The sequence below is a fragment of the Triticum aestivum genome, chromosome 2A (assembly GCF_018294505.1).
Source record: "Triticum aestivum cultivar Chinese Spring chromosome 2A, IWGSC CS RefSeq v2.1, whole genome shotgun sequence".
Lineage (NCBI taxonomy): Eukaryota > Viridiplantae > Streptophyta > Magnoliopsida > Poales > Poaceae > Triticum > Triticum aestivum.
Window position 1 is genome coordinate 404,230,882 of NC_057797.1, and position 22,693 is coordinate 404,253,574.

A 22,693-nucleotide genomic window follows, 5' to 3' on the forward strand; every position below is an offset into this window, starting at 1 on the left:
GAACGCCGTCGTAGTCACCGACGCCGTTCGCCATAGCCACCGTGCTCATCACTGCCACCCGAAGTGCCCAGGAGATCCGCCTCGACCACCTCTTCCTCCTCGCCGAGAAGCGCACCGCAGGAGCCCCTGCAACGTCGCCACCGCCATCGTCTTCAACCTCTAGCGCCCGAGCTCGCCTCCGGTCGATTCAGCGCCGCTAGGACCTCCCCGAGCTTGCTGACCTCCTCTTCGGCATCGCGGTGAGCCCCGTCGTGTTTCCCCTCTCTCCATTCGCTCGCCCCCATGCTGAACCCACTGTCTCACCGCAACCGGAGCTCGCTGCCACCGGCCATGTTGCCGTCGCGGCCATGGCTTGCTTCGGTCGCGTCCGAGCACGGCTTTGAGCTCGTGGGGCTCACAGGAAGCCCATGCGCAGCTCAGCTTGCCCAAAACCCCACCAGGGCCTGGCGCCCGTTACCACCCGAACTCCGGCGCCGCCGCGAGCTCCGTTCCGGCGATCCCCGGCGTTCCCGCAGCCTCCCACCTACCCCATCAGATGCGGGAGAGCCCGGGCTACGCCCCGGTGCCCTCAGCCGCCGCCTCCGTCGCCTTTAGCGCAAGTCCGGCGCGTTGCCGCCGCCATTTTGGTCGCCGGCGTCCAACTCCGGTGGCTGGTGACGTGGCGATGTCATTAAACTCTAATGACGCACTAACTAACCCCATGGCTCACTGACGAATGGGCCCCACCGCCTAACTAACCGGCTAACTAAAATAGATTAAGTTTAATCTAATTGCAGTGGCCCCACGCGTCAGTTTTGACCGTGCTGACGTGGCCATTGACTGGGCCCACACGTCAGCGGCACTAACCAGCCCCAGTCACTGACCAGTGGACCCCACTAGTCAGGTTTGACCACCAGCAGCATCTGTTGACCTGCTGACGTCATAGTGACGCAATGCTGACGCAGTTAACCATTTTCTGGATTTAAAATAATTCAGGAAATTCCAGAAAATTGTATAAACTTCTAAAATTCATAGAAATTCAACCGTAACTCCAAATGAAATAAATTATATATGAAAAATGATCAGAAAAATCCAATCTATCCATCAGTACAATTTTCATGTATGTCAGAACAACTTATAGCTGCTTTTTAGCACAAATCAATTAAATGGCATTTAAACTCTCACATATGAAGTTTGAATTTGAATCTTGGATTCAAACCAACTTCATTTAACTTTGTTGCTAGCTGCATTAGCTCAAAACACCATCATGCTGCCATGTCATAGCATGCATCATATTGTGCACTACATTGATCATGTTTCTTTTGTGTTTGCCGGTATTGTCCCCTCTCGATAGACGTGTACCGGCGATGTGATCGATGACACCGATGAAGAACTATACTATCTTCAGGAGTGCCAGGCAAGCAAAACCCCCTTGTTCATTCCGATACAATCCCACCCTCTCGCTCCTGCTCTCTTTTACTGCATTAGGACAACAACGATACATCTGTTACTTGCTGCGGTAGTTGAACCCCTTATCCTCTGCATGACCTGTCATTGCCACAGTAAATAGATGAAACCCACTAGCATGAGTAGGAGTTGTTTGAGCCCTGATGTGCCTACTCATTCATGCTTGTTTGTCATGCCTGCTACTGCTTAGAGTTGAGTCAGGTCTGATTCATCAGGCATGAATCGGAGGTGTGTGAACATGTCCTACCGTTGAGAGCTAAATGTGTGAACACGATTTGGTAAAGGTAGCGGTGAGAGGCCATGTAGGAGTACATGGTGGGTTGTCTCATTGCAGCCGTCCTCAGGAACTGAGTTCTGTGTTTGTGATCCATGATCAGTTACTACCACACATTGGGCTCCGGGCGCTCCAAGCTCTCTCGACTTATTAATCAACTCGATCTCTGTCCAGGAGTTGCAACTAGTTTCTGGTGTTTGTAGGTAGTGTTATTAGTCTACCAAGTGGCACCCGGTATAGGTGGGCTTGGGACAGACTAGGCACCATGGCACGGTGTACCAAGCATAGATCCACCCGTCGAGGTGGGCTTGGGAACCCTGCTCACATCGTTTGGGGCCGTGAGCGACACCCCGGCCGGATCTCCTTGCGGATGGAACCCGAATAGGCGATAAACCTGGACTAGAGACTTGTGTGGTTAGTCAGGTCGTGGCCGACTCCCTCGCCAGGCTTCCGCTTGAAGGTTGCCGAGATACACGAGGTGTACATGGCGGTAAGTGGCGAGAGCGTGTGTGAAGAAGTACACCCCTGCAGGGTTAATATGATCTATTCGAATAGCCGTGTCCGCGGAAAAGGACTTCTGGGTTGCCTGTACAGTTCATAGACAAGTGAAAGTGGATACTCTAAAATACACAAGATAAGCGTGAGTGCTATGGATGGCATTCTCGTAGGGAGACGGGAGCGGATCCATAGTGGTGTATTGATATGGTGAATACGTGGACTCGTGTGCGCCACCTCAAAGAGTTACATTGCAGTCGTAGTTCAGGATAGCCACCGAGTCAAAGCTGGCTTGCTGCAGTTAAACCCCACCATCCCCTTTGTTGATAATGATGCATATGTAGTTAGTTCTGATGTAAGTCTTGCTGGGTACATTTGTACTCATGTTTGCCTATTTTATGTTTTTGCAGAGAGACTTCAGTCTCACTAGTAGTTCCGCATGGACTTCGACGTTTAGCTTGTTACCTCAGCTACGATCTTGTGCCCTCGGCAGGATCTGATAGACAGTCAGGCTTCTCAGCCTTTTTCTTTTGTAGATGTCTGTACTCAGACATGATAAGCTTCCGCTTGTGCCTGACTTGTTTGCTCTGAATGTTGGGTCATGAGACCCATGTTTGTAATATCTCGCTCCTCGGAGCCTATTGAATAAAATACTTGAGTCGTAGAGTCATGTTGTGATGCCATGTTGTATTTGCACATATCAAGCATATTGTGTGTATGTTATTGAAATGCTTGGTATGTGTGGGATCTGACTATCTAGTTGTTTATCTTTACTAGCCTCTCTTACCGGGAAATGTCTCCTAGTGTTTCCACCGAGCCATGGTAGCTTGCTACTGCTCCGGAACACTTAGGCTGGCCGGCATGTGTCCTTCTTCGTTCCTATGTCTGTCCCTTTGGGGAAATGCCACGCGATGAATACCGGAGTCCTGTTAGCCCGCTACAGCCCGGTTCACCGGAGTCCCGCTAGCCCAGTGCTACAGCCTGGATTCACTCGCTGATGACCGACACGTTCGATGCTGGGTCATGGATGCCTGTCCCCTGTAAGTTTGTGCCACTTTTGGTTTACGACTAGCCATGTCAGCCCGGGCTCCTTATCATATGGATGCTAGCGACACTATCATATATGTGTGCCAAAAGGCGCAAACGGTCCCGGGCAAAGGTAAGGCGACACCTGTGGGGATACCGTGCGTGAGGCCGCAAAGTGATATGAGGTGTTACATGCTAGATCGATGTGACATTGAGTCGGGGTCCTGACAGCTTTGGTATCAGAGCTTGACTGCCTGTAGGATTACCAAGCCAAACTGGTCGAAGTTGAGTCTAGAAATGCTTTAGTTATATAAGGGAATTGATTGTGGGATGGAACGTAAGGCTCTTTTTACTCCTTATACCTCATGGCCTTCTGATCTAAGTCAACCTCTTCTCTTCTACGGGGATTAAGAACTAGGCTTCCCTTCTTTCTATCAGGGTCACGTGTTACTAATCCATAGAATCTTAGGATTGTTGGTTCCAGGCCTCAATTCAATTTCTACTACTTTTAGTATGTTGTCATTTGAACCAAAGCCGTGATATGATGTTGTTGAGTGGTTATGCCACCATTTTGCATGATGTCTCAAATCTTTTTCTGAGCATTTACAGCTGTTATGCTGTCCGAGTCATCCCAGGTCTCTAAACAATGTGATGCACTTGCAAATCCTTTCCCTCTGGTGTTTATGTTCCTTTGGGCCAGGTTAATCACACTAATTGCTGAGTTGAGGTCTTCTATTGCCTCGACATATATGTTGAAATTATTATTATGACCCTAGGTGTCCTAGGGGATCATCTAGTAATCTAGTCATGATTTGTGCCCCCGTGTGATGATTCTGGCCATTATACTCGAAAAGCATCCTGTGATGCCATTTAGTTAGTAGGAATTCTATTCCTGGGTTCTTGAACCCGAGATTCACCCTACTTACTTCGTGTTGATAGTGTTGCTCGTACCTTTAGGATATTAGTAACCTTTGCGATAGTCCTCAAGGTCTGTGGTATTTCCTTCTTCCAAATACCATGAACTGCTTATGGCGGAAGTTCTTTGAACCAAAAGATCGCAACCAGAGTGCTCTTGATGAGTTCTCGGTTCTATGTTGTGATTCTGCCAGTCCTTCCTCTTCAGCATGGGTTATCTGGAAGAAATATGTTGAACTCGTTCGACATGCTAGTCCATGCATCCACAACTCAGAAAATCATATGTTCCTTTGAGTTGTCCCTCTTTAGCTGTCTTCTGACCTCGTCTGTCAATTGATAGTCAGGACTGGTTATGCATTCGTGTTATCGATGCCTATTACTCTTGTGGTCCGTCAAGCCATTCTATTCTGGAATGACCAGGAGAATCAAACTCCAGTATCTCATGCATTTCTAGGATTGGATCAAGTAGTTGTATTTCGCAGATCAAATGCCAATCCAGCCTTTGTTCTGTTCTACCTTGGAGTATCACCCTCTTTCATAGCAAGAGTATCGTGAGAATTGCACACCCTCTTATGAACTCTTGATATAGTGATACTTCTCGCCATCATTTTCATTTCTCGGTTTCCGTGTTGTTGCAACCGGAATGATGACAGGTAAACTGTGATGTGTGAAATCAATATTGCTAGCAACTCTGTTGCTTGGTAGTTAAATGGACGATAACCTCATTCTTAGCGTGTTGATTATTGAATCGTCACCCTAAGACTGATTGTGCTACCTAGTCCCTATTTCTGGTGCACTCCTCGACCAATGAGTTAGGAATTATTTCAAGTCCTCACTCATTTGATCATGTCGTCTTGCCCTCAAAAGCAAGATTGTTCTCGAGCTTAGTAACATACCGGTGGTTCGTGATTTTCCGAATATCTTCTCGGAAGTATCACCAGGTTATCACCTGACCGCTATGTTGAATTGTGAGTAAGTTGGTTTATTCCTATAAACCACCCTTTCTCCAAGAATCCGTGTTGGATATCCCTGAGCTAGTTGGTTAAGCTAGACAACAACTTGGAGAATTGGAAGATAAAAGCTTGCCTAACTTAGTTCGTTCCAAAGGGATATTCTTGTGTAGTGTGTGTTGAAGAAAGATGATATCTTCATCGATTGGTCCCTGTGATCAGTTGCTAGACCTATTGTCTTTTCAATCCTTTGATTTGAGTGTGGGCTATCGTCAAATCAAATCAGAACCAACGATCTTCGTAATGTTGTCTTACTCGTAGTTGTTTCTTCGAGCATACACCATTATATCTTTTGGGTCTGACCAATGCTATCACCTTGTTCACATAATTGTGGAATTCCACTTATATGGAAACCTGGATGAATTGTTGTTGAGTCCATCAACAACATTTTTATCTTGTCCATAATTTTGTTGAACATTAAGCTAGTGTTGGAAACTTATATATGCATTATCTTCGTGTTCCGTTCATGAAGCATATGTTCGGATGAAAGAAGTGACTTACTCTTATACACGTGCATTTGGTGAAAGTTGCCTCCGTGAATCTGAGAAAGTTAGTTTTGCTTCCTCTAGAATCATCACAAGTCAGTCATGCACACGTGCGAAGTATTCTGTGGTCTGGAGACTTGCAACCTTCATTCCATATGTGTCCCGAGCACACCAAGCCACTGACTGATTTGTTCAAGGAAAAGGAGTTGTTGTGCTATCCTAGGTCATGCACAATACTTTGATATCCTCGATGATGATTCCCCACCGGAACTCGGTAGTGTTTTGTTGTAAGACTACTACGTGGTCATGTTTGTCTGCGACAGCGTGTTCACATGTATGTAGCAGAGATGGCTCATGTTTTGGAGCTTACTATCGTAGTTCATCTCCCGAGAATCTCGCAACGTCATCTCGTCGATTTATGTTCCAAACTTTCATTTTTCTTTCTAGACTCGATGAGTCTGGATTATTCTGACACCAACCAGATCTGAATCTCAGGCAGATATGATGGTTGGAGCATTTTCCAAGAACTATAATATTGGTCTCTCTGTAACCGGTAAAGAGGATGTCGTGGCCAACACGTCCAGCCGGAAGACCTATTATTGTAGTATCCTGTTTGAGGAAGTTGGCCACCTCCCCATAAGGATCTCGTAGAACTTATTCCAGTAGTTGTTCCTTATGGATTTTTGTGCTCCCGAAGTCCGACCTTTTACTTGATGTTCCAGATACCAAACCATGCAAATGGGTTACGCTAGCACATCAAGGAGAACATTAGAAGCGGAGTGTCAAATGTCTCTCGGTCGATCATCCAGATTTTGTTTCCTCAGCCTCGCTAAGGTGAAATCTGAGAAGGTGTTATCTTCCTTTGCATCTGCATCATCCATCATTATTCATCATGGTAGTATGTTGTGTTGCCAGGATCCTTGACACGGAGATTGGTAAACCCTGATGAATATGGAAATGCTCAAGTTCTTGAGAGCACGCGCAAGTGCTAGGTGTTATCATCGGCACTAACTGGGTTTGCTCTCAGCTTCCTCGGTTATGCTATAACCTTATCATATAGTGGACTCACTCTCTATTGTTGGGTTCTTCCCCAGTTACCAGAATCATTCCCAGCATTTGCATTTTGTTCCCAGCTTGCACCGCCAATGTGCCATTCTACCATGGGTCCCTTCCATTTCCGGTGGTAATCAAAATCATCTATGACATTGTCTTCAACAAGGTAATCCACATCATCCATTCTGGTTCGAGTATGCCATTCTACCGAACCCCTCCAAACGATCGCTCGAGATTTTCCTTAGGCTGGTATAAAGAGTTTTCAATGATCTCTGAATCAAAGGTAATTCTTTTTGCCACTTAAATGGATATCTCTACGAGTCACCTTCCCTAAGGTGCCCCGTTATGGTATCATGGCAACTCAAGTCCTCGCTACGTTGACAACCGTTCACCACCGTCTTAAGCGTGAAAATTGTTGTCTACCTAGTGAACCTTCATCATCTGCTACACCCCCCTTCCTATGGATGTGTGCTTCGCATCTCAGCTTGTGAGATGTTTTCTATGTCCCATTCTGTGAGTTAATCCTGAGTTGTTCGACCTTCGAGAAGATCGATCCTTCTAGAGTCTCCTTCTCCTCTCATTGTCATAATAACGAGAGTTCTCAGAACAAGACGTCGAGACAAGGATGGTGATCGAAACAACGTTCCTATGAAGGCAACCTGGATCGTGAAGATTATACTAGTTTGCGTTCCCCCTTCACCTTACCCTACGCTTGAATCTCGGGACGAGATTTTGTTTAGTGGGGGTGAGTTGTCACATCCCTAGTTCTGGCCTGACCTATGCTATCTTCCATGTGTGCATCATGTTTAAATTCAAATGAAATTTGAAGTGAGGAATTTTCAAAAGCCTCAGAAGACCTCTAAAAATAACCAACATTTAAATCTCTTCAAATGAGTCCAAAGAAATGTTCCTGTTACTCTGTGAAAATATTGGTAAGAGGTAAAATTCAAACCAATATTTTCGGAATCACAGAATTATTTATTTTTGGGCCTTTGACTTAAACCAATGACATATTTGAGTTGAATTTATTTCTATTCTATAAGAAATAAAGTTCAAATATTTTTGTAAGTTGCCTGTGACCTTGGACTAGTTCCTGAGCTCACATACAATTTACAGAAAGTTTTAGAAAAATGATTTGATATTTTAAATCAAATCAAAACCAATTTACAGAATAACAAAAAACAATTAAGTAACAGAGAGGGAGGGATGCTCACCTGGACCTACCTGGCAGCCCACCTGGCTGGCCCAGCTGGTGGCCTAGCCCACTAGGGCCCATGCCAGTCATCCTCTACCTCTGCCAGTAGGCAGAGGAGGGAGACAGCGCACGCGCGCGCCGTGGCGACACGCCACCTCCCTTCCTGCCTGCGTCCCTCGCCACCGCGACGCCTCGGGCCTTCCCTTCGGCGCCGCCCCGAACCCCTGGACACCACTCTCCCCCCCCCCCTACGCACTCTGCCTCGTCTCTCTCCCTCTCTCTCCCAAAGACGAATGCCGTCGTAGTCACCGACGCCGTTCGCCGTAGCCACCGTGCTCCTCACTGCCACCCGAAGTGCCCAGGAGATCCGCCTCAACCACCTCTTCCTCCTCGCCGAGAAGCACACCGCGGGAGCCCCTACAACGTCGCCACCGCCGTCGTCTTCAACCTCCAGCGCCCGATCTCGCCTCCGGTCGATTCAGCGCCGCTAGGACCTCCCCGAGCTCGCTGACCTCCTCTTCGGCATCGCGGTGAGCCCCGTCGTGTTTCCCCTCTCTCCATTCGCTCGCCCCCATGCTGAACCCACCGTCTCACCGCAACCGGAGCTCGCTGCCGCCGGCCATGTTGCCGTCGCGGCCATGGCTTGCTTCGGTCGCGTCCGAGCACGGCTTTGAGCTCGTGGGGCTCACAGGAAGCCCATGCGCAGCTCAGCTTGCCCAAAACCCCACCAGGGCCTCGCGCCCGTTACCACCCGAACTCCGGCGCCACCGCGAGCTCCGTTCCGGCGATCCCCGGTGTTCCCGCAGCCTCCCACCTACCCCATCAGATGCGGGAGAGCCCGGGCTATGCCCCGGTGCCCTCAGCCGCCGCCTCTGTCGCCTTTAGCGCAAGTCCGGCGCGTTGCCGCCGCCATTTTGGTCGCCGGCGTCCAACTCCGGTGGCTGGTGACGTGGCGATGTCATTAAACACTAATGACGCACTAACTAACCCCATGGCTAACTGACGAATGGGCCCCACCGCCTAACTAACCGGCTAACTAAAATAGATTAAGTTTAATCTAATTGCAGTGGCCCCACGCGTCAGTTTTGACCGTGCTGACGTGGCTGTTGACTGGGCCCACATGTCAGCGGCACTAACCAGCCCCAGTCACTGACCAGTGGACCCCACTGGTCAGGTTTGACCAGCAGCAGCATCTGTTGACCTGCTGACGTCATAGTGACGCAATGCTGACGCAGTTAACCATTTTCTGGATTTAAAATAATTCAGGAAATTCCAGAAAATTGTATAAACTTCTAAAATTCATAGAAATTCAACCGTAACTCCAAATGAAATAAATTATATATGAAAAATGATCAGAAAAATCCAATCTATCCATCTGTACAATTTTCATGCATGTTAGAACAACTTATAGCTGCTGTTTAGCACAAATCAATTAAATGGCATTTAAACTCTCACATATGAAGTTTGAATTTGAATCTTGGATTCAAACCAACTTCATTTAACTTTGTTGCTAGCTGCATTAGCTCAAAACACCAGCATGCTGCCATGTCATAGCATGCATCATATTGTGCACTACATTGATCGTGTTTCTTTTGTGTTTGCCGGTATTGTCCCCTCTCGATAGACGTGTACCGGCGATGTGATCGATGACACCGATGAAGAACTATACTATCTTCAGGAGTGCCAGGCAAGCAAAACCCCCTTGTTCATTCCGATACAATCCCACCCTCTCGCTCCTGCTCTCTTTTACTGCATTAGGACAACAACGATACATCTGTTACTTGCTGCGGTAGTTGAACCCCTTATCCTCTGCATGACCTGTCATTGCCACAGTAAATAGATGAAACCCACTAGCATGAGTAGGAGTTGTTTGAGCCCTGATGTGCCTACTCATTCATGCTTGTTTGTCATGCCTGCTACTGCTTAGAGTTGAGTCAGGTCTGATTCATCAGGGATGAATCGGAGGTGTGTGAACATGTCCTACCATTGAGAGCTAAATGTGTGAACACGATTTGGTAAAGGTAGCGGTGAGAGGCCATGTAGGAGTACATGGTGGGTTGTCTCATTGCAGCCATCCTTAGGAACTGAGTTCTGTGTTTGTGATCCATGATCAGTTACTACCACACATTGGGCTCCGGGCGCTCCAAGCTCTCTCGACTTATTAATCAACTCAATCTCTGTCTAGGAGTTGCAACTAGTTTCTGGTGTTTGTAGGTAGTGTTAGTAGTCTACCAAGTGGCACCCAGTACAGGTGGGCTTGGGACAGACTAGGCACCGTGGCACGATGTACCAAGCATAGATCCACCCGTCGAGGTGGGCTTGGGAACCCTGCTCACATCGTTTGGGGCCGTGAGCGACACCCCGGCCGGATCTCCTTGCGGATGGAACCTGAATAGGCGATAAACCTGGACTAGAGACTTGTGTGGTTAGTCAGGTCATGGCCGACTCCCTCGCCAGGCTTCCGCTTGAAGGTTGCCGAGATACACGAGGTGTACATGGCGGTAAGTGGCGAGAGCGTGTGTGAAGAAGTACACCCCTGCAGGGTTAATATGATCTATTTGAATAGCTGTGTCCGCGGAAAAGGACTTCTGGGTTGCCTGTACAGTTCATAGACAAGTGAAAGTGGATACTCTAAAATATGCAAGATAAGCGTGAGTGCTATGGATGGCGTTCTCGTAGGGAGACGGGAGCGGATCCATAGTGGTGTATTGATATGGTGAATATGTGGACTCGTGTGCGCCACCTCAAAGAGTTACATTGCAGTCGTAGTTCAGGATAGCCACCGAGTCAAAGCTGGCTTGCTGCAGTTAAACCCCACCATCCCCTTTGTTGATAATGATGCATATGTAGTTAGTTCTGATGTAAGTCTTGCTGGGTACATTTGTACTCACGTTTGCCTATTTTATGTTTTTGCAGAGAGACTTCAGTCTCACTAGTAGTTCCGCGTGGACTTCGACGTTTAGCTTGTTACCTCAGCTACGATCTTGTGCCCTCGGCAGGATCTGATAGACAGTCAGGCTTCTTAGCCTTTTTCTTTTGTAGATGTCTGTACTCAGACATGATAAGCTTCCGCTTGTGCCTGACTTGTTTGCTCTGAATGTTGGGTCATGAGACCCATGTTTGTAATATCTCGCTCCTCGGAGCCTATTGAATAAAATACTTGAGTCGTAGAGTCATGTTGTGATGCCATGTTGTATTTGCACATATCGAGCATATTGTGTGTATGTTATTGAAATGCTTGGTATGTGTGGGATCTGACTATCTAGTTGTTTATCTTTAGTAGCCTCTCTTACCGGGAAATGTCTCCTAGTGTTTCCACCGAGCCATGGTAGCTTGCTACTGCCCCGGAACACTTAGGCTAGCCGGCATGTGTCCTTCTTCGTTCCTGTGTCTGTCCCTTCGGGGAAATGTCATGCGATGGATACCGGAGTCCTGTTAGCCCGCTACAGCCCGGTTCACCGGAGTCCTGCTAGCCCAGTGCTACAGCCTGGATTCACTCGCTGATGACCGACACGTTCGATGCTGGGTCATGGATGCCTGTCCCTGTAAGTTTGTGCCACTTTTGGTTTACGACTAGCCATGTCAGCCCGGGCTCCTTATCATATGGATGCTAGCGACACTATCATATACGTGTGCCAAAAGGCGCAAACGGTCCCGGGCAAAGGTAAGGCGACACCCGTGGGGATACCGTGCATGAGGCCGCAAAGTGATATGAGGTGTTACATGCTAGATCGATGTGACATTGAGTCGGGGTCCTGACAGTTGCACTTTTGCCTTAGACAGCATGTATGCAACTATATCTCCTATCTTATCTTAATGAAATTATGTGTGGTCTTTTGGCACTTGTTTGTTTGCACCTGCACTATAGAACCCCCTTTAGGCAGCCCCAACTGTACTACTCTTCCCTCTCATCTCTCTCTCCTCAACTAAAGACCAGCAGGACAAGATGCACCAAGGAATCTGCTTCGGCGGCCAACTAGCACTGAAGACTTTTTGTTGCAGCCTCCTCGACCAAGTGAAACCCCGTAGAGTTATGTTTAACCCACCAGACTAGAAACCCATTCCTAGACCCTTCGAGACTTCATAAGATACCCAGCTCGAATCCTTAACCATGTGCTTAACCCACAGAATTGCAAGAGAACCTATTAAGCCTCTGTAACCTTGCTTATCACTGGGTTCATTATGGAACTAGTGGACATAGTGAACGAGCACATTATCATCCTAAGATAGCACCAAAACTGGCGATGCCATTGGGAAGACCAATTTGAAGATATAGGAATAGAGGACAAATGACTTGATGAGTTTATATCAATGACTTGAGGAATTATATGAGACTATTTGGTGGATTATGAGGCTTTGATGTTGGTAGATGAACTTGGTGGGATCATGATTATAGAGTAGCATAACTTTCATTACCCCTGGGTAAATTGGATTTAATAGGACAATTATGACCACAAGCTGAAATTCTTGGAAGTATTTGGATTTAACTTAGCCATGGGATATTGATAGGTGATAGTTGATATTATGACAATGACTTGGGGGAACATGTAGGGATTCTCGTTGGACAAGAGATTTGGATTTAAGTAGGTGATTCTAGTTGAATATAGATGCTGAGTATGTCTACATGGTTCGGAGTGAATTGGATTTAGATTGATGATCTCGATCATGATACCATGTTTCTCGGTGGACGATAAACTAGGAGATTGGACTAATTGTCGGAGTTTATTTAGGGTTCTATATGAGCTTGACCTTGGAGTTTACTTGACCATGACAATGGGAATCGGTGGACAAACTATAGTAGAGGTAGCCCTTTCAAGTATTGGGGATTATAAGGACTTTAGGAGATTTTGAGGAACACCATAGGGATTGGATTTGTAGAACTACCGGATCATGTAAGTGATTGGTGTAGTTAGTGGGTTGTTGGAGTTGATTCATAGGAAGGAAACAAGATCTTGGAGTGGAATACAACGTGTTTCCTTAAGATAGAGGTGCTTTATCTTAGACCTTGGAAGAATAGGATGAGCACTTGGGTTGTCACGTTCAAGCTTAGCGGCTTATATGTTCTACCCATGGATTTTTAGGGGTAGACATACATACGAGTTTGGGGATTGTAGACATATATGATTTTGTTAGACCTCCTCTCAAGAGTCATGAGGACATGAATAACATGAGGGATGATTGGAGCTGGCCTACAAGAGTTGATGCTTTCAGTGGTATAAGGTTATTTGTTCAAAGGATTAGATAGAACAATTGGCATCTCAGGAACCGTGCTTAAGGATGAGGTAACCAACGTTCACTCGCACCCTAGAATCCTTGAAACCCTTAAGCCCTACCAAGCTACAACATGGGCGGACCATGACCGTGGGTCTCGACTCTAGATCAAGAAAACCTTGGACCATACTCAACCCTGACCACCACTAATTCCCCAGCCCACTTTACGTACCCCATAGACTTCATGGAGTGCTTGGAAAAGTTAGTTGTCATCTTTCTTTGGTGACATACTTGTCTACCCGAAGACGGAAGAAGAATCATTGATGCTGGTCAAGGAACATCCGAAGATCGTCATGTCTAGGAGGAAGAACTACACCTACCACCATCATCAAGAAGTAAACCTCCGCATCGAAGACCAGGCATATGTGCAAGCCACTTCTCTCAAGGGAACCAAGCATTTCCATGTCAAAGGAAAGCTCGCCCCAAGATTCATCGGCCCCCTTCGAGATCACTCCAAGATGTAACAACCCCCTCCGAGATCACTTCAAGACGAAGAGTAGACAGATACCAACTAGAGTTGCCACCTGACTCACCCACTGTGCACAGCGTTTTTCCACACGACACCACTCCGGAAACATTTACAACTTCCTAACTAGCCCGGTCTCTACAAGGACCTTGACCACCGAGCCATCGACCCCCAGCCCAATTTAACCTACCACGAGCTACCCATTAGTAACCTGGATCAAGAAGAGCATCATACACGAAGCCACACCATCAAGTACTTCAATCTCAATGGAGCACTACACGGAAGCAGGAGCAACATGAGGACGTGAAGACTACCCCAAATCCAAGATTCCATACTCCTTTCCGCGCCTAGTCTGGGAATCTCGGGGACGAGATTCTTGTAAGGGGGGTAGGTCTGTCACACCCTGATTTTCATGCCACAACACTTAAGTCAATAAATCATGCTAAAATGTGGTTTGACAAAAACTTTTGAGTGTGTTGTCTTTGCTTTGATTGTATTGTGTCTGCTGTTTGCAAGTGCTCTAAAAATCAAATAAATCCTCCAACTCCTATACTTCATTTCCTTGCCCCAAACTTCTGCGCAATGATCATGCCATGTGTATAGAGCAATATAGTATTTTCTTACAAAAATAATTTGGCCAAAAAAGTATTTTCAAAAATTAGTTTTCCAAAAAACCCCTGAATTGAGGCTTGCACTGCAAGTACTTAATTAAGGGCAGTACAAATATTTATAAAAATATATATGACTCCTATTAGATATAGGATACCCAGAAATCACAAAAATATAATTTTAAAAGTTATTTTCCTATTTTATTTAAAAAGCTTTTTCTTAAGGCCAGAAATGGTCTTTAATAGGGAAAAATTATTTTAGTGCTTTAAAAATATTTTGGAAAAAACCTAGGGAAACTCAGTGGACATATATTGTCCATATATAAGAGTTTGAACACATGGTCATGTTCAAAATATTGGTCAAATCCCTCAAAAACCCTTTCTAGATATTTCAAGCTTTTGAAATATTTACAAAGGAAATATTCCCCAAAAATTCCATGAAAATTCTATCATGTCACATATGACATATTTGGTGATCTTGCCAAGTATCATGTCTTGGAGAACAAGATAACATCATCAAATCTTCTCAAAACCATTTCTGTCCATTTTAAAGTTTGAGCAACTTTACATTGCCAAACATGTCCAAATATTCTCAAACCTTGTGAACATTCTCCAGTGGTCTAATTATTCATCTAGACCAAGTGGCACAAGTTGGAGAACAAGTTATATTGATCAAAGTGCCCCAAAACCCTTCCTGTCCAGAACCAAATTTGAACAACTCTACATTGCCAAGTGTGTCCTTTTGATCTGAATTTTTTGGACATGTTCAAATCCTCAAATGATGGCACTACACCAAGTGGTGAATCAAGGAGAATAGATTTGCATGACTAAATCTTGGCAAAGCCATTTCTGCTGATTTCTAGGGTTTACCAAAGTTACATTGGCTACTTTGCCCAAATGAGCTCAAAATTGGTGGAACACCCTACTTCTATGTGCCATTCCATCCTGGTAATTCTCATGGCAATTGGAATTAATTTTCTTGCCCAAACCAACAACAAACACCTTCTGCCATTTTTCCAAAATCATCATTTTTACCACTTCCACTCTTCTCCATGACCTCAACTTTTTACCACAGCCCCTCAGAGTCCCCTTGCACCTCCAGTAGCAATGGCAAGTCCATAGCTCAAATATTCGAGGGGTAAAACCTCATTTTTCTCTCTCTGGACAGCCTTTTCTCTCTCTCCCTCAACCTCTCTCTTCTCCTAGTGGTTCACCAGGGCATCCAAGGCCACCTCCCATTTGTTTACTTCCCCCTAGAGCCCCCAGACACTAGAGGCCAAGCCCAGAGCGCTAGAAAAATGGCCATGCCGGCCATATGCACGCTCTGGAGTGCGCTACAGTGCGCTCCCGCACTGTAGCCGCCCCCTGCCAAGCACTCCCGGCCACCTCGGGCCTCCCCAGCGCGCCCGACGAGGTGCCTCGACGTCCGCAGCACGCCACGCCCCTGGCCCCCCACCTCCTTCTCCCTCCTCTCGCCCCAGCTCGCACGTGCGGCGACCGCCCGAGTGCACCAGTGAACGTGCTCACACGCGCGGTGCCTCTGGCCCCCTGCTCCCTCTCTCTCTTCTTCCCCTGGGCGTAGTCGACCCCCTTGAACACCCCAGACAAAACCAAACAGGCCCCCGTGACCCGTGGCGACGGTAACGACCTCGCCGGCGCACAGGTCCACGGTGGACCACCGTGCGGCTATTTAAGCTCGCCCCAGGTCTCTCTCGTGCCATCCAACTGCTTCTCACACCCCTAGCACGCGCCCGCACCACCCAATCAGCCTCGGAGAGCTTCTATGCTCGGGATCGACCGGAGCTCCGCCGCCTCGGTCGGCCGTTGATCTCGTGGTACAGGCCTTCTTTGCCCTCTCTCTCTCTCGATCTGGAACCGCCTCACCTCTCTGAACATTTCCCCTCTCTCCCCCGCGTTGTTTGCAGCCGAAATCGACCAGGGCAAACTCCTCCCGAAGCTTTGCCGCCGTCCTCCTCGTCGTCGGCGAACCCCTGCGCTCCGGCGACCGCCTCCACCTCCACCCGAACGGCGACTCCTCCCTGAGCACGCCGGTGCCCTCGGATCGCCTCGCCGTCGACCACAGCGATGCCGGTGAGCTCGCCGTCCTCTCTGGATGGAGGTTGACGACGACGGCCGTGGGGCCCGTCGGTCAGCCTCACATCCTGACAGGGGCCCCTGCTTGTCAAGTTTAAAACTCCACCGCGCGCCTGCTCGCTCGCGTAAGTGGAGGCGGGCCGCGCTACCCCTGCGTTTCCACGGTAAAAGCGCCTCCCGTGAAGCCGTCTTCGATGTCACCCCCTGTCGCCAGCGCAGCTGAGCCGCTGGGCCGGCCCACTGCTATCCTTCGCCTGGTGCGCTGGATAAGGGTACACCCCCCCTTTCCCTTTTCTTTTTGTTTTTCTGTAAAAGTTGTAATATCCTTAAACAATTCAAATGGAGTCCAAATTTGATGATTCAAATTTCTAGTGACTCTATAAATCAGGATCTATCTTGTGATGCAACATGCACATTTTCCCAGAGACCTTTTCTTCACAAATATTTATCAAATCCCCATTTTCCTATTTCTGTGATGAACTTTAGAAAATCACAAAGAGCCCATTTTTGATCCAAATGCCATGATTCAAATTCCTAGATGTCTATAAGTTCAAAACTTAGTTTTTGAACATTTTTATTAATACTTTCTATAGCACATAAAATAATGGTCTATTTCTTTGTATATAGCCAACTTTACAAATTCATAGGAAAATCATCTCAACTCCAAATCCAGTGAAACCAATTCCTAGATGCTTCTAAAATCATCCTTTGTTAATGGGTGCCTTTGCTCATTTTTCAAAAATATATTTCTGTACACTTCTTGCAAATCCATAAACCCCTTGATTCCACTATATCAAAATGTTCAGAGATGTCCATTGATCAAATCCTAATGAAACCACTTTGGTCATCCCTCATATGACCAGAGGTATCCTAGAAAAGTCCAACTCACATTTTTAGAGCACTTTTATTTTTGCCTTATTGTGTTGCTTATTATGATTGTTTCCGACGTTAGTTGACGAAGTAGACGGAGTACTTGGAGAAGGACCAGAAGACTTCAAGACTCTGAGGAACCAGGCAAGCAGCCCTTTGACCATGTCTATGAAACCCTTTTTATGCATGTCATATAGCACCATATTGTTGTTGCAACGGAATCATGATGAGGTGGTAATCACTTGATGGTTTGCCACCATACTTTCTCGTTGATACTTGCATTGTGCATGACCCTACCTTCTTATGAGGGTTATGCCGGTGGGAGTAGATAGGATGCTAAGGTAGTGCTACGCAAAAAGGGACGGGTATATGCATGGTGAAGGAGGCAAAGTATTTTCAAAAGACTTTTTCGAAAACCCCGTGGGGTGCCACTTATGCCCGAGGGAGATGATGAAATGGGTAACCACTTGATGACGAAGTGGTGTACCGAGGCAAGTGTGTGTGTTGTTTTCGAAAACGGATTAGATTTAAGATTTGTCGACTGTCCCAACCTTACATGCGCAACCACTCTACCCTTATATGTGAAAGGGCATTATTGATTACCTAGACCGATACTAGCTTGGATCCCGCATTACTAGTGACAGGAGAGTTGTTGGTGCACTCTCTCGGGACGGGGTCGTGCCAGGTAGGGCGGCCAAGAACATTTTTATGGGGCACCGGACACACCGTTGGTACCCCGTGCCAGTATGTGATGAATATCGGAGCGATGCTCCACAATTTTAAGATGTGAAATGTTAGGCACGGGGGTTACTACCAATCGAGTGGACTCCATGTTAGTGTCGTCTAGGGAAAGGTAGTGATCGGGTGCTTACCCCGGGTACTTGAGGTATCGCGGGTCGTGGATGACACGGAAGTTCCCCGGTTCTTGTGGGTACAGTGTGCAACCTCTGCAGAGTGTAAAACTATTCGAATAGCCGTGTCCACGGTCAAGGACAGTTGGGCGGTGCTGCTTAAACTACGTCCAGAGTTTTCAACCGTGTGTGTGTGTGTTGATAAAACTACTTGGGTCAAGTCAAGGGACTTGACGTGATTGAGATGGGTTGGTGCCCACTCTATTTATGTTAGATGGGTTGGTGCCCACTCTATTTATGTTGATATCTGTAACCTGTCCTCATGGTTACTTGAATTCTCTTGATGCATGCCTTACAAAGTTGTTGAACATGTCATTGCACTCAAAACTAGCTTTCTGCAAAAAAAATTACCTATACCATGCATTGTTGTATCTTGAACCAAAAAAAACACGGGTTGCTTGCGAGTACATTCAAAGTACTCATTGGCTTGCCACTGGTTATTTTATTGGCCAGGCATGAAAGAACAGGATGTGATGAAGAACACTTCGGTGACGAACATGCGAGCTAGGACGCTTCCCAGTCAAAATGCCTGTAGGGTTAAGGTAGATGGCATGGGTCCAAGTTATCAACGAAGATTTCCGCTGCAATGTTATACTCAAGACTCGACCATAATGGTCCTACTTGTGTAATACGGTATGCATGGATGTAAGATTCTTGTTATTCAGCTTCTGTGTGTTCAGTGAGCATTGATCTCTGGGATCACTGTACACGTGCATTCGGTGATCACGACTTATGAGTCGGGGTCCCCACATTCTGGCAAGGTTTCTTCTGGCCCACCACCCTCCAGGATGCAACTGCACTAGTAACCAAGTGTGAAGCGTGCCAGTTTCATTCAAAGAAGCTTCATCAACCAGCCCAAGCTCTCCATACAATCCATCTTTCCTGGCCATTCTCGGTCTGGGGACTTGATATACGGGGCCCCTTACCCCGTGCTGTCGGGGGCTTTGAGTACTTGTATGTCGCAATCGACAAGTTAACAAAGTGGCCAGAAGTGGAACCAGTGAGAAAGGTGACCGCACAGTCAGCCATCAAGTTCTTCAAAGGACTGGTCTGCCATTTTGGTGTACCAAACAAAGTCATCACCGACAATGGCACGCAGTTCATGAGCCGCACATTCATGCAATACATTCAAGACCTCGGCAGCAAGGTCTGTTTTGCTTCTGTAGCCCATCCGAGAAGTAACGGCCAGGCTGAGAGGGCGAATGCAGAGGTGCTGCGAGGCCTCAGGACCAGAGCTTTTGACAAGCTGCACAAGTGCAGAAGGCGCTGGATTGATGAGTTGCCAACGGTTCTTTGGTCGATCAGGACGACACAAAATCGAGCCACTGGCCAGACACCCTTTGCCCTGGTATACGGGGCAGAAGCAGTTCTCCCCACGGAACTCATACACGGGTCACCTCGAGTGCTCGGTTATGACGAGCTTGAGCAAGAGCTGTTGCGGCAAGAGGACGCAACGCTCCTTGAGGAAGATTGTCTTCGGGCAGCTGTGCGAGTAGCGCGCTACTAGCAAGCTTTGTGCCGCTACCATAGCCACAAGGTTCATGCCCGAAGCCTTCAGAAAGGCGACCTTGTTCTTCAGCACGTTCAGTCGGCCAAGAATTCCAACAAGTTGACGCCAAACTGGGAAGGCCCTTATCGGGTGCAGTCCGCCTAGAGACTGAGGATGGCATCCAGTGAGCAACTCCTGGAATATCGAACATCTTTGCAAGTTTTACCCGTAAGGTGCGGCTATCGGGCTCCCAAGCAAGCCACCTTTTGTACGAGCCTTGCCAACGAGGCATGTAACCCTTTGTACAAAACTAGGCGCAGACCCTGAGCAACAGATAAATAAACAAAGTGCTGGCGCCCTAGATTTAGCATGCATGCTAGGTTGAGTCTCTTTCTCTGTTAGGGTTGATAGTGCTTGCGGCAACTAACCCCTAGCGTAGAGGTCGAGTGCGTGTCTTTCTGTCTCTTCCAGTCCTCTCTTTGGTTTACAGGCCGTGTAGGCATCCCTGTAGGGCCACTTGAAGGAAAGAAGATAGATCGACACCTCGACCCTGGCAAACCAAGGTTGTGGGGGGCTGCGAATCCAAATAAGTTTTCTCTCCCCTACTTTACGTTTCCGTATGAAACTTGAATGTATGAAACATCGCTCATTCCTACGCTGCCGTGCTCCCTCCTTCCCATTCCCGAAAACCCTTTCGGGCCGGAATCTGGTCGTAGCTGCGGTGGAAGGGGAAACAAGCAATGAGCCCGATCCTACTTTACCCTTGCTCCCCGCCAAGGGCATGGGTTTAGGCGTAGTATAAGGCAGGAGAACGGCAAGGCTTGCTGCCGGGCGACATTGTTTATTTAAGATAACAAGGACTCACTCCTTGGTGCGAGCCTCGCTCACACACAAAAAAACCCGGCAAGCCCCTTTTTCATTAATACGTTGAGTAAACAAGTACAATTCATACGGAACGAAAACATAAGCAAGGGGTTACAAGGTATAAATTCAACAAGTTCATGCAGGCTTACAATCTAATAAAAAATAAGATGCCCGTAATCCCTTTCTTGTCCCTCTCCTCAGGAAGCAGGTCAATATGACAAAAGGGCAAAGGGGGAGCCTAGGCGAGGTACGAGCAGCAGAAGTCACCAAGAGAACGTCTCGGCGGCCGCCCAAGAAAAGGGCTGGTGATGACGGCACTGGGGGAGAAGTCGAAAGATGAGGCATCAGGCCGACAGTTGGAGATGAAGACGTCGGTGCCATCATACTCCGACTTTACGGCCCGCCACCTGCCTTCTTTGTCTTCCCTGGCCTCCCAACACCAGCCGCCGGGAGCCTCCACCAAGGAGTTCAAGGAGCTAGCTTGAGGAGCTGGCTCGAGGAGCTGGCCCGAGAAGTTCAAGGAGCTGGCTCGAGGAGCCTCCACCAAGAACTACCCCTAGGCAAATCGCTCTGCCGGGGAAGGGGCCAGGTGCAGATGGTGCTGCTGCCGGCTCCTCCTAGGGATGGGGGTCCGACGCCTAGTCAGACCTGTCATCCTCCCCGCTGGTTCCCTCCTCATCACCGCTCGAGGAGGAGATCTCGTTGTCGGTCAAGCTCTTCACGCAGCATCCTAGCCTGTGTTCCGAGTGCCCGAAGACCTTGACGGAGAGCAGGTCGCTCTCCACCAATTTGAAGAGGGGAACATGCCCCTTCATCAAGCAGTGGGCGCGTGCGAAGGTTTTCCAGCCCCGACAAAGGAACATCACATGAGAGGCGGGGAACCCTATGTTCACCCACATGTCGCCATTGCAACACCCCTTCATGTGAAGCCTTATACTCGGCCGCTGGTCGATCTCCATCACCCTCGCGAACGACTCGGGAAGACGAAGGCGGCTACGCGGTGGCTCACACAGCTGCAGGATGAACTCCAACGCCGTGTCCCCGACGTGGCCACTCGACGAAGCAGGAGGAGACGGCGGCAGAGATGGTGACGGAGATGGCGATGACGTAGGTGCCCCCCTTCCGCGACCACCTCTGCCTCGATCGCCTCGCTGACCGCGGCCCCGTCCTGCGCCTCCGCCTCGAGCATGGCCTTCGCCCTAGGCGGCTGGCTCTTCCTTGGCTGCCGCGATTCTTTGGCGGGAGGAAGACTTGGTCGCCTCCGCAGGAGAATGGCTGCGACCACGCCCTCTTGCCATGGCAGTGGATAGAAGACGGAGGCGAAGGGAAGGCACGAGAAGATGCCTCCCATCCTCCTCCCGAATCCCTTTTATAGCCGGGTGGGAGGGCTAAAGACCAGATCTACGCCTCTGAAAGGCCCGTTCAAATCCGGCTCATTAAGTTGGCAATGAGTGGGGTCATCGACCGCCCTCCCCGCCCAATCAAAAGTGCATAAGTATCAGCCATCACATGCCTTCACATATCCTGCGCATCCGCCACCTACCCCGCGCCATGCATGCGGCATACATGGCGAAAAGGGCGGGCGAGATGGGAACCGTGGTACGGCGGTTCCGAAGCTCGACAAGTAAATGAGCAGCAACCCTGCAGTTTCCCTCATTTTAGGGAAAACGCAAGCCGCCTCTTTACTATTCACTACGGGATGACGCAAGCATGTTGTGGTCATCCCACGCACATGACCCCCACGTCATGCATTCAACACGGGACGTGGGAAAGCGCAACTGACGAGTGAGTTACCGCAGTAAAACTCTGCCACGCATGCCCACGCACTGTTCTGGGCCTGGCCCAACAACGCCATGCGCTTATGTTTGGCCCAGACCCGGGGGCTCCTATCAGTGTACAAATGTAGGGGTCCTTTTTGTACCCCCTTACTTGTGCACGGGCAGTTGTAGCCGCACCTGCGACCACGCTTGGTGGGGCAGAGAAAGCAACGACACAAGTGTCACGCCCAATATGCGATACTATCCTAAAGAGACTCAAAGGTCCCACCAAGGATAGAACCGCATATTGATACGCTTTTGCAAGGTGGATATCATTACATCAACATTACATAATAGATGGGGATACATACAAGAGTGATACAATGCCACACGAATACAACATCATCATACATAAGAGCAACATCCAACTACGGATGAAACACAAATAGAAACTCAAACGACAA